We start from the raw sequence: 12,250 nt of genomic DNA, 5'->3' as shown, positions 1-12,250 counted from the left end.
CTCCTAGAGTGCTATGTTAGTAAACCTTCTGCAGCTGCGTATGTTAAATCATCTTCCTTAACATAGTCTTGCATCATTATTAACATTTGAAGTAGTTGCTGTTGCCTCTTTAGCAGATTTGTGACTTGTGGTTTATGTAGTCAGTGATATCACTAAGGCTCCCATGATGGATAGTAAGTATCAACAAGCATTTTGTGTGAATTTATGTTCATCATCTGCTTTCTTGAAAAGCAGAAATTTGGTACTTAATTTTTTGTTAAACTTGCATTTTCTTTTTCTTTTTAGCTCATCGTTGCCAAAAGGTATATTGCAAAATAAAATAGTATAACCATTCAATAAATGACAAAAACACTGAAATGAGAGCACTCAGACAATTCTTTAAAAGATCTGTAGCAGATCTGTTTCCTGTTAATATTTCATGTATGCCTAACCTATAACTTTCTGTGTTTTCCATTAACCCTTCTGACTGCTGTTCCGTGCATCTCAGGCTGCAACACAGGTCACAGTGCAATGGTCAGCACATCTAGTGTCTGGTGGAGGCAGTGGCCTGGAATACTTTTCCCACTACCAATCAAGACTGGAAGGAGTTAGCTGCCTTTAGCTGCTCATGTCCAAGTACTCTTTGTTTTATGGTGAGCATACTGCGTGTTGTCCTTAAAAGGGAGGTGTTGCTTATACCACGATTGGAAAGGGACAGGAAAAGAAATGGATTGTCATTGGTCATCTTTCAGCTTTAATCACATGTTAACGTGAACATTCCCTTCACTATATAGTCGTCTCACACACCGGTAGACAAGGTATGGGAGAAGCTGCAAGTGCAAACTGGAGGTTACAAAACCCATCCTGGTGTATTTTAATATAACCATTAATAACACTTGGTTTACGAAGTGAAACATCTGAACAAGTGCTTAAGCTGACTGTCTGCTGGGACAACAGGCATAAACCAGCACTTTTGCAGACAAAGGGAAGGACACTGTCAACCTGAGTAGAAAATCACATTTCTCCATCTGCTTTCCACCCTCCTTTGTCTGGACTCTGCCCTTTTCTAGTCTTGATCTTTCCAACCCCACTTCCCACAATGGCTGAATGAGCTTTTAAAAATCTATATGATAAAGCAGGAGGATCACTTCAAGGCAGGAATTTGTGACTAGCCTGGGCAACGCAGTGAAACTCCATCTGTACAAAAAATTTAAAAATTAGCCTGTCATGATGAAGCACTTCTCTATAGTCCTAGCTACCCAGGAGGCTGAGGTAGGAGGATCGCTTCAGCCTAAGAGGTCAAGGCTGCAGTGAACTATGATCTTACCACTGCTCTCCAGCCTGGGTGACACAGTGAGACCCTGTCTCTAAAGTTAAAAATTCATATATTTTAAAGAATCTCTATGAGATCATGTTGCTCCCCTGATGTCATCCTGTCGCAGTTAGGATAAAATCCAGCTCTTTGCCACAGCCCAAGCAAGAGGCCATTTGTACTCTTGCCTGATTGTCCCCAACTAGATTTTAAGCTTCCAGGGAACATACACCTGGCTATGTGCCTTCTTTGTCAGAAGGGGACGTGAGCTGCACAATGTATTTTCTTGATGTGATGATTTGGTTTACTTTGAATTGATGAAAGAAAAAAAGGAGTGTCTTGGTAATCCATGCCAGTAAGCAAATTCAAGTCCAAATCTCTATGTTCCAAATATGATTTGTATCTTTGATAACAAAATTGGTCAGCAGAATGTATGACAGGACTGGATCCTCTCCATTAGTGGAAGTCTTACGATGCATAAAACCATTCTGATTCTGTGGTCTTCCAGCCCCTCCCCACCTCTTGGAAGTATGAATTCTAGGGAAGCTATTGTCTTCATCAACATTAGATCAGAGACTTTTTAAGTACATTTGGAAAGGTGCTGCTGTGGGTGATTTGGGGAAAACTGACACGCAAAAGCTCATGCAATTCTCAGAGACCTATGATGTTGGTGGTAGAGGAATACTCTGAAGTCACAGTTGTGAAATCTTGTTGTGTTCTTGCACAACTGGTTCTGTTGCTTCTCTTTGTGGAACGTGCTACTGTTCAATTTTATCACGAATGCCTTTCCAAGGACAGTAAATGGTTTTACACACTATGACATCGTTTCCATGGCAACTAATGTATTTTAGCAAAGAGAGACTGTGATAGAAGTAGGCTAAAAAGGACAAACACAGAAATGGCACAGTGTAAAATGTAGGGCAGTGTGTGTTGTAGTAAGGACTTTTTTTTTTTCCTGGCTTCTTGTTTAGGAAAACCTATATAACTAGATTTTGGATTTTTTTTTTAACTCTTACTAATAAAATTTTTACTGCACCCAACACAGTCTCGTATTTTTCCGACACAGTTCCTTCAGTTGGTACTTGGGCTTTTTGTGTGCTTGCCTTAAAATGAGATAATTTCCATAACATATAAACATTTGTAAGTTTATCCATCTTAAAGGATGCACTCTTCTTAATCCCCATTCTCTTTTGGCCAACACCCCACTTCTCTACCACCCTTTATTTCAGTTCTTCTTGAGAGGGTTATCAATACTACCTGTCTCCACATGGTGTTTGTTAAAAATCAGAGCCATTCCAGTCTGGCTTTCATTCCACCATTTGATCCAGTATCACTAGCTGGTCACACCCTCATCCTGTAAGTCTACTGCATCTCTCATCTTTTGTTTATTTAGAAGCTAACTGCATGAGTGTGCATTTCGAATAATTCCACACCACATCAAGCCCCATTTATGTCAACCATGGTTAAGAAATATAAGGGAACGTGTTACCCTGCTTTGTATATCTGAATGCATTTGGATTATTTTGTTATATGATAATGGAACCCCCTCTGTGCTCTTAAATAAATCCCCAGTGGTGAGCAGGTAGTCAATTTCCTATTTAACAGAAGGAGAAACGGAGGCATGTACCTTTTTATTACTTCTAAAGATAGCAAACCACTCCATGGGTTAGATCATACGTACCCTCATTTATGTTTTGTTGTTTTAAAATGTAAACTAACACTTTTAAATAGGACAATATTACATAAAAGCTGAGATTTCCAGCTTCTCTTGAAAAAAAAAAAAAAGGGGGGGGAAGGTTTGGCAAAACTGAACCTGCCTTCTCTAATGATAACAGCCTGCCCAAGCGGTGTTGTGGCTGTCTTCTTTGGAGGGAGCAGGACTCTTCAGCTCACCCAGCTTCATCTTACCTGCTTTATTCATTTATGTTGCTTACCTGGCCCCTGGGGTTTTTAAATATGTGACCCTTGCCACACCGTCTCCCACCCAGTCGCAGAGCAGATAAATAGCAGAGCCAGGGATGGAACTTGGTTTCCAAGCCAGCCTCTTCCTCCCTGCCTGTGGACCACAATTCTGTATTGTAGACAGTAATTCACAGGTCAGGGATGAAGGGCATCATCAGTTGGTCATCATGATACTAATTGAAACAGACTGTGCAGTTAGTGGTTCTAGGTACACTGTTTTTATGGGGTCCCTTCCCCTTTTGGTTGCCTTTGTCAGAAGTTGTGTGCTCTCAATCATGATGTGCAAGGCGGAGGTGCTGGGGTAGAATGTGGAAATTTATATGTGCATACAAAAACTGGCCCAAAAGGAAAAGCTTCAGTATCGTAACAGGGGTTTCATATTTTCCAAATCTTCAATGAGCGTGTATTACCTTTTTAATGAGTTAAAATAAATATTTACATAAGATAAACAAGAACAAAATAGTAATATAAAGTACACATAGCACTGGCTGAGACCTGTGCCATCCTCCCAATGTGGGGGACACCAGGGCCTTCCCCAGCCACCTCTGCTGTCCTCTACTAGACTAGAGTCTTTCCCCTGGGGTAGTACCAATGTCTAGTACCATGTTCGTCACTGCCCTGTGCCCCTCATTTTGAATGTGCAATATCACTGTACCTTGATTAGGACTGGGTAAGACAGGAGAAGAAGCTGCAGTGGCTGCCATCTCTAACCTTGGGAGAAGGTTTGTGCGTGGAGCAAGACACAGGAGAATGAGCTAGTTTGGGGCCAGAATGAATGGTTGGAGGAAAATACATTTTTCCTGGGGAAACGAGGCAATGAGGAATGCTCTACAACAGAGGGCCTTGTCTGAGCTGGGTCCTGTCTCAGGCGCCTAACCCAGCTGTTGGGCACACAGGAGACTGTGGAGACCCTGAGCATGGATGGTCCCACACACTGCATGTCTGTCTGCAGCTGCACGGGCTTCAGGGAGCCCTGTGAGAGTGGGCCTGTTCCTGGGCTGTAGGCAGACAGCCAGGGGCTGCCCCGTTGCCAGAGAGCATTGAGGAGCTTCTGTGTGTGCTCTGTATATGTCTCAGCCTTCTTTGGAATTATGGCAGAGTCTGGCCCTGCCTGGTCATTTTTGTGCCTTGGATCCTAAGTTAAGAATAAGTGAAGGAGCACTTGTCCCTGTGGACACGCTTGATATGGAAGTTGCATCAAATGGCTGTTTTATCCTCAGTCACCACTGACATCACTCCACGTACGGTTCTGAGGTTCTCACTTTAGTTGTGGTTGAATAGAGCTGTGATCACTGGTGCAGAAAGAAGCCATTCAGATGTGAATCTGTGAAGATGTGTCTAGCAATGTACAGATGTTTTTTGGCAGGTCAATGAATATTTTAAATCTTTTGCAAGTAGTAAAAAGAGTTGAATTTGAAATAGAGAAGATACTATGACAAGGGAAAATTACACCTCATTTTTCTCTCAATCTTCCATTTTTAAAATAATGAGACAAAATCCTGAACCATTATTTAAATTTTGGATTCATCATGGCCCTTAAATATCCTTCATCCTGTATGATACGTGGTTATGACCCTGATGTATTGAATCTCTTTCAATAGCAAGTAGTAAACATAATAGCAGAATCTCCAGGTTGGATCTCCATTGATTTAATTCTCTCTGTCACCTCCCCTCTTCACCCTTCCTCCAGCCATCACCAGAGATGGCACACGCCCCTGTATCTTGCAGGTACCATGCTCGGTGTAGTCCCATTCACCAAGAAGCTGACAGTCTAGCAGGGAAACGACGAAACAGACCCTGTGCAAAGTGCCATAGGAACACAGATAAGAGGAAATCTAGTCCTGCGTTGGGGGTGTGGGCGAAGGAAAACAAGAGTGAAAAAGTGATTTTGATCTGGAACCTGCAGGCTGATTAGGAGTAGTTGCTACCCAGGGGGGTTGGTGAGATTGGAATGACAAGGCATAGCCCAGTGCCAGGAATTATTGGGGGCTGCCTTTCTTTTTCGGCCCTTTCCTGGGATAGAGGCAGGTTGAAAACACAGTGGTACAGTGCTGCTTCTGGCTGCCTTCTTAGCTACTGTACACCGTCTCTCACAGTCTCATCTCTGCCTTACTTCCCACCTTTCTCCCTCCAGCCCGCCACCATCCTCCTAGCCACTCCTCTGTTCTGCAGCACTGTCAGGCCTCTAAGCGTGCAGCCCATGCTCCTTTGACTATGTACTGGTTGCTCTGCCTGCACTGCGCTGTCGTGAGGTTCATAGGGAGATGTCTGTGGGCATTTGGAAACAGTACACGGGGGTGACGGGGAGCTGGAGGGATGGCTCTATCAAGAGAGAGCTCAGAGTTGAGGATTGCTCAGTTTTATTTATTATCTGTGTGTTCGCCCAACATTGGAGGGTTGGTCTGATCTAGACAGTTGGAAGTAGTTCATTTTTGGTCAAGGTCTTGTCCTTTGGCTTCCATTCCTGCAGTTGACCACATATTTGCAACATTAATGGATCAGCCTTTTCCATTGGGCTATCTGGGTCACTTCAGCTATGTTTCTCAAACAAAACATCAGCACCGCTTCAGCAAGAAGAATAAAAGCATGGAAAATGCCCTAATGCCCAAAGCCCACAATTGAATGCATAGACAACTGTTTAAAATGTCTGTGTAACTACATATGCATATCGATATAATATCTATACACACATGCACACACACACAGGGGGTGGGGGTGGGAGAAGCCTATCTTCCCTTAGTCTTGGAAACCTAAAACTTGCATCTTCAAAAAATCAGATTTAGAATAAATATAAATTAGGAAGATAATTGGTCAATTTTTTAAAAATGATTAAGAAAATATGAGTCTTTGAAATAAAAAGTGTCTCTATTTCACTTAAACATTTGTGAATAAACACTTACTTTTTCTCAACTTTTCAGAAAGACAGCCTTAAGAAAGATATACATGGTTTTAAAAGCAAATGCCACTCTTTATTCTAGATAGCAATTCTATTTTGCGTCCATCCTTATCATCTTTGAAACAGTGGAGCTGCTCTCTAAAAATATTTCAGTATCTTGCGTAGAGTCCTCAGAGTTAGAGCTGTGGTGTCCTCCTTTTGGTTTATGGCTGCAGAATGATGGGTGTATATATTGTTTTTGTTAGTTAACTCCATCTGTTTCGTAAGCCTGAAAAAGAAATTGGATGATGCCGTATATACGTATGGATGGATAACACTCCTTATGCAGTAGTGAGTCAGCAGCTTCAAATGGGTTTTCCGTTTTCCCGTTGGTACTGGTTGCTAAAGTGCTGTAGCGTGAAGGCTCATTCTTCCAGAATCTTGTGAATTGGGCATCCTATGTTGTTGGAATTACACAGTATGCTTGAAAGAAGGGTATTAAAGTTTCTTCCCTACTTTGGAAACGGTAATGATTCTCCAAGTGGTCTTTCTAAGGCTGATGAAAGAATCTTTCACCTTGTAAATAGAAATCTCCTTATTGTGACCTGTAAATCAGAGCAACAACTTTTCTGAGCCTCTGCGGAAGTGTTCAAGAATAGAAGGCAAAAAGTTCCACTCTGTACATGTTCCCTTTTGTGAAGAGCTCTCATAGTATTGATTTATTCTCTTCTGATTATAGGGAAGCAAGTTAAAATTTCTGGAAAAATAATTCTCATTTTATACAGCTTAGCAGTGTCTAGATCCCTAGTGGGTTAGCCAAAAGAAAAGGCATCTATTGCCTGGCGGTTTCTCTGTAGGACAGGACAGCATGTCTCAGAACCCAGGAAGAGGCGAGATGATATGGGTTGCTAAGGCATGAGCTGCAGTGGCATGCTGATTAGCACATTCTCTCTCACCTCCATGGTGGTTCTTTTGCACATCTCCAGTGAGTTCATGATTTGAATGCCCATCTGCAGAGAACAATATATGAGTTTCAAATTCTCTTCCTCATGGTCATTTTTTCTTTCCTTCATTCTGAGTCATCTTTGATTAAACAAAACAAAGATGTTACTGTTAATTATCCATCTTTCCAAACAGTGCAAAAATTCTTGTGTGTGTGTTGTGGGGGATAGTTTTGATGGGAATAGTAATTTATGGTGGGAGTGTTTTAAATCGTGGATCAGGAAGAAAGATACTGAGAGTCACAATGAAAAGCTTAAGAGTCTCTACAAGATAGGAAAAATTGTTTCTGCCTTTTTTTCATATTTCTTAACTCAAAGCTCTCTGCCCTAACATATTGTTGTAAACATAATTCCATTCAACTGTTTTTATTGTTTTCTTTAGACACTTTATTAAAACTGCAGCTTTATTCAAACAGCTAAAATTGCAGATAATAAATGAAGTACCATAATATTGGCCAGTTGTAGGCACAGCATGTGAGCAAACTGGAAAGCTGCCATCCTGCTCCTGGCACTTTAAAGATTAATGTGAAGCATGCATGGGTGTCATCAGAACCAGCACTCAGCCTTGCCAGGGGCTTGGCACAAGGTTCTAAGGTAGTCCTGGGGCTGGAGTTCCATGGACAAGTTGATGCAGGCTGCTGGATTGGCAAACCTCCTGCAGAGGGGATCCCCAGCTGCTGGGAAGCAGGGGCCATCCCCAAAAGGCTTTTTTGACAGTGGGGCCCACCCACAGTCAGATAGGAAGTGGGGAAGGTATGGGCTGGGTGCCGGGGCTGTTTTAATCCAAGAGGTAAATTGAGTAAGACCTTGGAAGACTCAGTTTTAATTGTGCCCCAACCATTGATGACTTGTAGAGACTCTGAAAAAGGAAAGTGTGTTTGTGTGTGTGTGTGTGTGTGTGTGTGTGTGTACACACAAGGCCTCCATCCTTGTCTTTCCTGATTCCAGAAAGTTAAAATCTCATGCTGGCTTCCTTTGGTGGTACAAGGCCAGGTCTTTGCAGTTTCAGACAGGTGTTTGTGGCAACTGTGACTTAGCAACAATTGTGTGAATGATAAAAAAATTTGTGGGCAAATTGATTGTCTGCAACAAATGGAAATTCTATGGTGGTGCTTTGTGGGTGGTTTGTAGGCAGAGAGTACTTGGTTCTCTTTTGATGTCTCACTTTTTCTTTTTCTTCTTCTACAGTTTTTTTGAAGAAGCAGGATGCTGATCTAAACGTGGAAAAAGTAAGTTGGCAAGTTTTGCACTGAGAGCAAGTGCCTTGTGAATTATAAAGGGCTTCCTGTCGGAACCCAGGATGAAGTCCACTTTTAATTTGGGATTGTAATTCTGAGTCCATAGATTTCTAAGAGAGAGGTCGAGTTGGAGATGGAACTGGTTTGTGAAATAGAAAGAAAATCTTACCTCCCTTAGTGGACCCACTATTTTCTCCCTTCCCTTAGTTGTAACACTCAATTCTGGTAATTTATGGGAACATATGTTTTGACTATAAGTTATGGCTCCCACCCCAGAAATAGAATGGAACAGCTGTCCCATGGCTGAGGAGCCTTCGGGCTGGGGAGGAATGGGGAGCGCCTATCCTCAGGCTGGTCAAGGAGGTCGTTTTCAGTCCATTCATTGTTGTTTTTCTTCCACTCTCAGATGGCTGCTGCTCACCTCTGCCTGAGCCGTATCTTTGAATTGCAGCCACTGTGTAGCAGGTCATTCTTTCATTAACGTAACATTTTTTTTGTTCCTACTGTGTGTTAGACATCATGCTGGACTCTGTTGAGACAAAAGTGAATGTGACTGACAAGTACTCAGGTAATTATGGTACAATCTGAGAGCTGTGCAGAAGGGCCTTGGAAGCTCTGACTGAGGGCTGAGCTATCCAGAAAAACTCCATGATGGAGGGGTGTGAGGAGCTGTGAATGCATTCTTTTTCTGAACATTTGCTGAGCCTTCTCTGCCTGTGCGTCTCTCTGCCTCCCCAGGTGCCTTGAGTTCCCCCACTGAAAGACTGGACGTCGCAGCTCTTGCTAGCCACCCAGGCGTCCTTTTCAGCCCCCACTACTCTGCCCAATCACATTGCCTTGGGTGTAACTTTTCAGCTGTTCTGAGTTATGTTCCTCAATTCCCTGGCCACTTGGGGGCTGCCCCTTCATCATCTGAGAATGACTTGGGGTTATTTCTCATCTGGATTTGAGTGCAAGAGAGGCTTTTCTTCTTGAACTAGAGCGATTCTGAATGCAGCGCTTTGTCTCTAAGTTAGGGAAGTATACTATCTGAAACATTGTTCCAGAACAACTGTGAGTAACTCTTGACCTTTGACCCCATGCAGGCACCTAGCTTCTGCAGGATGGCCTGTGATCTACTGCTAGTCATGGGCTTTTCAACTCATACAAACCAGGGCAACTTGGGGAAATAACACAGCTCTAGTTAGGACAAGGCAGAAGGAGCCTTTTTAGAATCCGCATGCACTCAGGTTTTGGCTGTGGAAGCCAGGGATTGGCAAAGGCTGTCCCCTATGGGAGGCCAGTATACTGTGACCCTTCTGGACTAGGCCAGGTCCACAGCAGGCAAGAGCCTATGGGTGCCAGTAGCCCCCTCAGGGCAGTATTGTGCCGGGGAGCCCAAAGAAATGCCTGGCATTTGCCCCAGACTGCAGGACTTGCCCTCCCCTATCCAACTCAGGCAGTGAATCCTGCAGCCACAGGAGGGGGAAGTCCATTAATCTGGGTTCCCAGTCCTGGCCCCATGCTGGGCAAACAGCAGGGCTCAGTTAGTGGGGTGTGGGGGCGCTGAATGGAATGTGTTCAATTTTGCTTCACTTCTGCTGTTAACTTCCTATTAGACCTTAGGCAAATCATTTCTCCTCCCCAAGTTTCATTTATTTTATCAGTAAAGCGGTCCCTTTCCCAGGACCAAGTAAAATTACTCGCTTTTAAATTGAAAAACACAAACCAAATACGTTTCGTTTTTGTTTTTGTTTTCTGACTTGGGTCTTGAATTAAAATGGAAGAAGGGCTGTTGGCCACCAGTCTAAAGAATGGCAGATAAGACCAGTTATGGATTGGGACTGAAGGAGCAATGAGTATCTAACAAAAGAGTGAACACAGGTGACTGACCCGTGGTGTGGGTGTCTGTAAATGCACAGGGAATCCAGAGTAAGAGAAGCTAAACGGGTAGAAATGCTGCTTGGATGGAGTGGGTCTGAGGCACCTCTGAAAGGCTCTGCCTGCACTCTCTCCTCAGTCAAGTAGTTGATGACCTGAAAAACAATCATTGCCTTAGGGGAGTTTGCTGTTTTAAAAGCTCTATTCCAGAAGTTCCACTTTCAGAACCTTTTTCTGTTGCTGATAGAACACTGTTGAACACGGATCTATCAACTTTTCTTTTTGTCGGTGTTTACCTATCCAGAAGAATCTAATATAGGATGTGCGTCTGTTGTATAAGTAAATGATACCTGTTGGCCAACTCCAGTGGAGAAAAATTGCCGAAGTTACAGTGTTTGTTCTTCATGTGGATTTTTAAGTTTCCTCTTTTAGTTGAATGTTTTTGTAAAGACAGAAGTGGAAAATTAGCTTTATTTTGACATGCTAAAGCTCAAAGACAAGTTAGCATAAATTCTGTATTAATTAATATCTATGGTTTATTGAACTTCTGCTATGCAGAGTGCTTTATATCATCTATGTTACACTTCACTGTGACAGCAGTCCTGTGAGGGAGCTATGAGTGGCTCAAGGTGCTGTAGTTATAGTAAGGATTCTACTCAGATCTGTCTGGGCTCAGAGCTTTCCCCTTCCCATACTCCACCTTACTTTGGAGTTTATATAATATTTGAGACAATATATTTGTGTGCCTTATTTTTTTTAAAGTTTCGTAAGTTCTAAGAAAGCAGCATTTGTTACTTTTTAGAGAGCTCTTCCTTGACACTCCCCTAAAGGCCCAGGCAGGATGGGGTTGCCCTATTGCCACAGCGGCTTCAAAGCTGTCATTGTGGTTGTGTAGTTATCTGTGCAGTGACTGTCTGACAGCAGTGTTCACTGTGGAACTGCAGGCTTTATCAGCTCAGAATCCTTATCTGTGCCAAGCCTAGTGCCTAACTCATAGTAGGCCCTCTTAAAAAATTGAGCAGGCATGAATGAGTGGAAACCATGCTTGTTAATAGCATTATGTGGCGATAAGACCATCATTCCTTGACTTGTTCCCCAAAAGTACAAAGTTTCAAGCAGACAAATGAACAGATAATTCTTAAAATTGAACTAATCTGGGCAAGCAAAGAGAGTTCAAAGATAAAAGAGGGGGAAGCAGTAATGCACAAGGGCAACATTAAAGCAAATATTTTCTTTTCCACAGAATCTTTTAGAATTCTTGAGGGTTACAGTTCCAGATATCATTGCTTTAAGTGTATAAAGTGTATTTTTAAAAAGTGAAACCCATACCCATTTAAAAATTGAAAAATATGTAATCAAGTTGTATCAGAACAAAAATGTGCTGTTTGTGTAAAAAGCTGATTAAATGGAGTCATCCTATTTAGTGATTTAAAAGGATTTGATTAAAATAATATCCACTTCAACTACTCTCAAAGGGCCGAGGAGAGAGGTTTGGTTTCCGTGCATCCTGGATGGCCTTTGTCTGGTGTGATTAAAGGTATTTCAGTGCCTGCCATGAGAGAGGCCCCTGCCATTTCTGCAGTTTCAGTGAGACCAAGAATTCCTGTAGTGTCATTCCAACTGTTTGCAGGGTTTAGACAGCTGCATTCAGGCCACAAATATGGCCACAAACACTACTGCCTATTTGATAGACACAGAGGCCTTCCAAAACAAAAATTGTCATTCAAAAAGAAAAGTAAAAAGAAAAATTACCTCCTGCCTTAGAATTGTTCACTTTTCCTCTGAGTGAGTGAGTTCTTTGAAATGTGTTGGTCTGTTAATGTAGAATATACATGGAAGTTGCTTCATTTTTCACTGTTTCTTTGGTTTTAATAAGTCCCAAGAGAAATGATAAAAAAACCTCCTAGATTCTTAGTGTGGGGATAATTGTCCTGTGGGGGGAAAATCTAGTTCTAAGTAATCGAGGGTTAGAAATTTGAGACCGCATCAGGAATCCAGCTTTAAAGCCATGTCCACATGATTT

General features: G+C 42.4%; 1 protein-coding gene across 2 annotated transcripts in view; it reads left to right on the top strand.

The window, feature by feature from the left end:
* The window catches only part of FYN (FYN proto-oncogene, Src family tyrosine kinase), a 211,045-nt gene that overhangs the window by 18,496 nt on the left and 180,299 nt on the right, over positions 1 to 12,250 (top strand). For both annotated transcript variants that reach the window (XM_032156956.2, XM_032156942.2), the window contains exon 2: positions 8,318 to 8,358. The gene's annotated coding sequence lies outside the window, so the exon portion shown is untranslated. The remainder of the gene's footprint in view (positions 1 to 8,317; positions 8,359 to 12,250) is intronic.

This window comes from Hylobates moloch, unplaced genomic scaffold, assembly GCF_009828535.3.
Source record: "Hylobates moloch isolate HMO894 unplaced genomic scaffold, HMol_V3 SCAFFOLD_2, whole genome shotgun sequence".
NCBI lineage: Eukaryota > Metazoa > Chordata > Mammalia > Primates > Hylobatidae > Hylobates > Hylobates moloch.
Note: the sequence above shows the minus strand (reverse complement) of the source record. Positions and strands in the feature narration are given on the sequence as shown.